The sequence below is a fragment of the Leuciscus leuciscus genome (genome assembly GCF_965113295.1).
Source record: "Leuciscus leuciscus genome assembly, contig: HAP1_SCAFFOLD_179, whole genome shotgun sequence".
Lineage (NCBI taxonomy): Eukaryota > Metazoa > Chordata > Actinopteri > Cypriniformes > Leuciscidae > Leuciscus > Leuciscus leuciscus.
In genome coordinates, this window is record NW_028118509.1 from 8,085 (window position 1) to 15,098 (window position 7,014).

The 7,014-nt window shown below is 34.2% G+C and overlaps 1 long non-coding RNA gene across 2 annotated transcripts; it reads left to right on the plus strand.

Annotated features, from left to right (window-relative positions):
* Positions 1–722: 722 nt before the first annotated feature.
* LOC309491373 lies at positions 723–2,403 on the plus strand. Of its 2 annotated transcripts, XR_014203089.1 has the most exons (4): positions 723–998; positions 1,102–1,175; positions 1,272–1,351; positions 1,959–2,403. It is a non-coding gene; the product is annotated as an uncharacterized lncRNA (long non-coding RNA). The 2 variants fall into 2 exon arrangements; XR_014203088.1 differs by having other exon boundaries at positions 723–1,175.
* The last annotated feature ends 4,611 nt before the right edge of the window (positions 2,404–7,014 follow it).

A 7,014-nucleotide genomic window follows, 5' to 3' on the forward strand; every position in this document is an offset into this window, starting at 1 on the left:
TCCAGTAGGAAGTGATAATTTATTAGTAATATTTCTAAAAAGGACTAAGTTAATTCATAGAATATGAAGTTTAATATTAGTTTTGGGATTGGATTTTTTTTTAGTATTATTATTATTATTATTATTATTATCCCTCGTCCCTAGTCTGGAAGATCCTGGGCTGTAGATGGAGGAGCTGAACACGCAGCAACATCGAAAGGCCAGGTTCTGAATAGTATGGGATGAGGGAAAATACAAGTCTCTGATTCATTGCCCACAGTAGATGGCGGTAATGCTCTATCTGAGAAGCGAGCTGCCAATAAAAACGAAAAAGAAGAAGAAGAAGACGCCTGCATTGACAAGTGATTGTGTGAGGGGGTCAAGAGATAGCCATAACTTTAGTTTAAAAGATTACAAAACATGGTTTCACTTTATTTTAATGGTCCCTTAAACACATTCTGTTGAGTATAAGTAACGTTGCACCTACATGTCTTACTATCTCTCATTAGAGTGTTAGTAGAGTTTTGGTAGAGTATTTGTAGAGTATTAGTAGAGTCAGTAGAATGTCTACACAGCAAAATCTCCAGTGTTGAAATCCTGATGTTAAGGACTCTTAGAGTAAAGAGTTAAATTTCTGGTGTTGAATTTCAAGGGATTAACACTGCTAGTGTAAACCGGACCCTCTGGCTGGTGAAAATATGTAGAGTTACTAAATTTACACAGAGAGAGTGTTATTAGTTACATCCGGGACATTTACGCGCTGGGCGCGACGAAAGGACCTGAAACTTTTTTCACAGACGCCATTTTCTTTGACTCGCGATGCAAGGCATACGAGGAGGGAAAACGCAGATATGAAGTGTTTTATCGCATTTATATATGCATTTTATAAAATTTTATTACATTATATTGTTTTATTACAACATGTATGTGCTGTGAACAGCTAAATCGTTCTCAGAAAGGCATTTTTGTTGACGCGCGATGCGGAGCAGAGGTTGGTTTTAAACAGAGAAACGACGAAAGTAAGTGTTTTATCTCATTTACAATATGTATTTTATAACATATTGATTTATAGAGAAATTTAAATGCTCTGCGTGCTTAAACGAGCCGAAACCTTTCTCAAAGGCGACATCTTTGACTCAATACGGAGCTGACGACGAGAAGGTTTGCTTGTAACGTTAACAGGGAAAACATCGAAAGTAAGTGTTTTTAACCTAATTTACAACATGTATTTCATGGCATTATATTATTTTATTACGATATTTATGTGATGTGCGCCTAAACCTTTCTCACAGACTAACGTTATGCCCAGCATCTTCTTTGACTCGTGACGCAGTGCAGACACGGAGTTTGCTTTTAATGGTGAAAACACAGAGTAAGTGTTTTAACTCATTTACAATATGTATTTTATAATGTTATTTTGTTTTATGACAATATTTGTGATGTGCAAATATAATGTATTTATCCTCAAACTATCTTTTACTTTCGTTTGCCAGCACACCTATCTTAACTGAAACCTTAACTGAAAAACAAATTTTCTTAGAATGTGTAAGTAATTCTTTAAGATTAAATGTTTATGAAAATGTATTTATCAGGTTCAATTTAGGTTGATGTTTGGATATGCTTTCATGTTTAAATTTATTGATTTTGCTATTTGTGTTTGCTAGGAGCATTTCCATGCTGCACCAAGTGGCTAAGGCTAGCCAGGCTTGGTCTTTAAAGGCTGTACAGACTAGAACCTGGTGAGGGTCAGATTTTACGGATAACATATGAGATAATCATGTGCATAAACATTAAAAAAAATTATAGCTTTATTGCTATTTGGTATAACTAGATTTTTTGTGTTTGATAAGTCATTTTGAATTTGTCCAGTCAAATTACTTTACAAAAGTTACTTTTCCTTGTCCTTAAATAAAATTAGTTTTCAAACCAATTGTTTTCATGATATGACAAGTAGATGTTTTCTTGCTTTTTAATTTTAGACTCAACTGACTGGGAAATCTCTGCCCATCACCTGCCCCCAACATCACAAAGCCACAAGAAGGGAACAAAGATTCTTCCGTCAGCTGACTATTTAGTGAGATTTCTTAAGGTGCGTGTCTAAATTTATTCCTAAAGGGTTAGTTCACCTACAAATGGAAATTATGTCATTACTTACCCTCATCTCGTTCCAAACATGTAAGACTTTCTTTCATCTTCACAACACAAATAAGGATATTTTAAATGAAATCTGAGAGCTTCCTGTCCCTCCATTGACAGTCTACGCAAATACCACGTTCAAGCCCCAGAAAGGTGTAAAGGTACATCATCATTAAAGTACTCCATGCGACTCCAGTGGTGTAACATACATTTTATTAAACTACGCGAGTACTGTGTTTGCAGCAACAAAACATTTACCACTTAATTTATAAAATATTAATTTCCAACATGCGTTCATGAGAACATTATGAGTTGTGAATGTTGTTGATGCGAAAGCAGATGTTGTTAAGTGAGCGTGCATCGAAGATTAATAATTTGTAAATAAAGTTGTTGTTTTTTTTGTTGTTTTTTTGTGCAAACAAAGCACTCTTGTTGCTTCATAAAACTTTTTTAGATTAAACCACTTGAGTCACATAGATTACTTATGATTTCCTTTAAGGGCCGAACACACCGGGACGAATATCGGCGCGCGTTATTCGACAGCGTTTTTCAACGCGTTTTTTGTGTTCACACCCAAGCGATTTTCGCTGACGATGAGCCGAGCGAACATGCAAATTCATTCCCTGACATTAGTGACCTGATCCAGCAAAATGAGTCACAGTGACCCAAACTTCAAAATTGAGATTTTGGTATTAATGGAAAGAGGAGACCATAAGCTTTCAACTGATATCCTAGTCATACCTTGAATGGTTGTAAAGATATACACATTTGAATTATGGTCGTCTGCCCTCTTTTTCCAATTGAAAACCTGAGAAAATCGCTTTTAAAGTTTTTTGCCCGTTTTTTGTTGATATCTTTCAAAATCCATTGCATTTAAAGGGATGAACTATTTATTGTACAGCTTAATTTGACCAAAGACATTAATATATGCTATTATGCCAGGCTGAAGCTCAAATTATTTAAAACATTTTATTTGAATAAATAATTTAAAAGGCACTTTTACAAACATTTACTAAAATCAGAAAGATTGAACAGAGGTGCTACAGTTTTGCTTGAGAGAGGGTGTGTGTGTGTGTGTGTGTGTGTGTGTGTGTGTGTGTGTGTGTGTGTGTGTGTGAGTGTGTGTGTGTGTGTGTGTGTGAGTGTGTGTGTGAGAGTGTGAGTGTGAGTGTGTGTGTGTGTGTGTGTACTCGTCTATCTATCTAAGAGGGGACCTTGGTGTCGTTACACACTCACTAACAGGGGACCGTCGAGCCAAGTGGGGACATTTTTCAAGTCCCCTGTTGGTCATGCTTTAAAACATGTTAAAATCAGCTAAAACACGCTCTGGTTAATTTTTTACATTTTTGACCAAGTGGGGACTTACGTGTGTGTGTGTTTAAGTCCATACTCAGCAGCGCTCCTGTAGGCTGGAGCAGGAACTGCAGTGGCCCATTAACACACGTCGTTCACACTTCTCTATTGTCTGAATGGCTGCTGTCCTAGAGAGGCTCTGAGACTGTAGAGCTGCTGTTTATCTGCTTAGTTCAGGAGCTTTCAGTAACACTTTATAATAACTCCACGCTATTAATCATTAGTTAAGCATTAGTAAACAGTTAATTAATTTATAAAGCATTAATATACACTAATAAGCAGTATATAAATGCAGTTATAAATGCTTTATTCCTGTTTTAAAAGCATATCTATAATGTGTTTAATAATTGTATTTTCATACTTTATTAATGATCAATTTATCATTTCTAAATGAAGTATAGCATCATTTACAAAGCAGTTATTTAGGAGTTGTCAGTGGTTCATAAGATCCCTTAGAAAGTGTGAGTAAATGATTCAACTATTTCAATGTACATTCATACATCATACACTTATTATTCAGACATATAGTAATAGTTACTTAGTGTGTTAATAAATGCTTTATTAACATGTATTTCTACTGTAGTTCAGGTAGTTATAAAACATTTAGTAGAGGTCAGTTCACTATTTTTTGTGAGCTCATCTAAAGTGAGGACTAGTTATGCTAGTTATGTAGGAGATTTAAAGGCTGTTCATATTTCTATGTTCTCTATCACTGTGTTGTGTTGTGTGTGTTTCCTTTTTCTGTTTAGAAGATAAATTAGTCTTTAAATCTCCTTTATAAATGCTTTAGGCATAACTAGTCCTCACTTTTGCTCACAAAATAGTGAACTGACCACTACTAAATGCTTTATAACTCCCCGAATCTACTAAATTTACTCTAAGTGATCTTATTAATCACTGACAACTCCTAAATAACTGCTTTGTAAATAATGCTATACTTCATTTAGAAATGATAAATTGATAATTAATAAAGTATGAAAATACAATTATTAAACACATTATAGATATCCTTCTAAATCAATAATACAGCATTTAAAGCTGTATTTATAAACAGCTTATTAATGTCTGCTTTATGAATTATGATTTAACTGTTTACTAATGCTTAACTAATGATTAATAGGATAGTTATTATAAAGGGTTACCATATATATTATATTATATTTTTCATTATATTATATTTTTCATAATATAACTTCAAATATGCATTTTTTTATAAAAAAAAAAAAAAAAACATGCCAAGAGGGGATCTGCAACTAAATGTCATAATTATAATGTAATTATTATTATATTATTAAGATATTAATAATGTGACTGATAGTATTGGCTGCCTATTAATTAAAACATAATTTCTACTCTTAAAAAAAATCAATAGACATGTCCTTATTTTTCTGTTTCCTTTGTTTCTAGGATGTTGATGTACAGAGATATTCAGTGTTTGAAATATTGCTAAATTTAAATGCAACCAAACATATGTCGTTCGTTACCATCCAACAGTGGACCTTTCTTGATCTAATTCAAAACTTTTGAGTTGACTTGCTGCATCTGGTCATTTTGAAGAAACAAAAATGAAATACACAATTTTCTTTTAAGGTCTTTTTTCATAATATAACTTCAAATATGCAAAAAATAATAATATTTTAAACATGCCAAGATGGAATATCATCTCTGAACGATTTCTACCTATACAAGAGGGGACTCGCAATAGCCTGCAATGGAACTGTGTGTGTGTGTGTGTGTGTGTGTGTGTGAACAGTTAAGTCTGTCTTTATTTTGTAACTATAGTTACAAAATAAAGACAGACTTAATTGAATTGAATTGCTTGAGGAAAGACCATTTAAATCTACAACGGGGTAAAAAATACAGACGGTCCGGCAGCAACAGTTCAAAAGCAGAGGCGAGAATATCCTCTTATCATTCATAATATAATTTTTTTACTTTCTATGCTTGGTTATGCAGTCCCTAACAATTTACTTGCCATTGTTATGTGTCATTGCACACACACATACATATCTATATTACTAACAGACCAATGTCGCTCTACACTGGCCGAGAGGGGACTCTCGGAACGATCTCTATCTATACAAGAGGGGACTTGGCTGCAATGGAGCTCTGTGTGTGTGTGTGTGTGTGTGTGTGTGTGTGTGAACAGTGAAGTGAACTGGCAGTGAAGTCTGTCTTCATTATGTAACTATATATATATAGTATATTATATAGTATATTATATATTACGCCTTTTATCATTCATAACATTATTTTTCTTATTTAACGCTTATTTTCTCTCTTCATAGATACTTTCTATGCTTGGTTATGCAGTCCCTTTAGGGTTTATAGGATTAATCAAACAGAAATAGCTCTTTAAGGTAACGATTTCAGGTCACTATAGTGACCTATATTTAGTATAGCGTAAAGCATACTTTATACAGTGAATAATGATTTTATTAATCAAAATGAACTTCGCGTCCCCAGTTGGATGGTAAAGAACGATACGTGTTTGGCTGCTTTGTACATTTCTTGCCATCACAAACACACTGTAAAGATTTTGGAGGTCAATCTCAAAATGTTATGTCGACTTGCTGCACTGAACATTTTTAGTTGGTTCAGTTGAAATATATGAAGTAGGGATGTTCATTTAACATTTTGTTTTCTGACTGAAAGCTGATGGTTGTTAACCAGTCATCATCAGTTAACTGACATGATTTGAAGGTTAGATTAGAATTAAATGGACTTAGAATAGATAGGTGTCTGTGACCAATTCAAAAACCTAAAAAATGTAGATTTACATGTGCAAATAGCAGCATAAACAACAGAACATGAGGATTCACACATCAAGCACCCGCAGTGCTTCTGTGAACACAGTAAACCAGAATAAAAGTGTATATATAACTGTATATATAATAAATAGGCCAACTTAAATGAACAATTAACAAAACTAAAGTGCAATAAAGAATGGACACTTCAGGACATAATTTTCAATTTTCACCTGACAATGCAAGCTTTTGAAAACGAGTTTCAAAGTGCAAGGTTTTGAAAACGATGCCTTTACCATCTGCATGTAAACAACATAAACGTGAATTTGTGAAATTGGTATGTCATTCCAACCCGGTCACACTAAATGTGTCTCTATAGCACACATTGTGTTTATTGTGCAATTTATACGCGAAAAGGAGTTTCTGTGTGCATATGATACGCATGGGTGGGTTTAGGGTAGGTTTAGTAATGGTGTGTAATATGTAATATGTATTATATGTTTGGTTAGGATTAGTGTTGTAGGGTGCATGACATGTGTATTCACCTTATTTTCCACGAGGGTGACGCCATTACGTTCGTTTTGTCATCTTACTTCGGGCTGAGAGGGACCTCAACTTCCGTCTGAAAGGACGCTAGTTTCTAGACGTAATTCTATTGTTCTAACGGTAAAATATGTCAAGTATTGTATGGTCAGTTAGGGGCTGCCATAACAATTGGATTAAGAGGATAGAACAATTTAACCAACAGTGTTACGAACACAATGTAAAGCGATCGGAATGTTGTGGTGTACTTTACGAT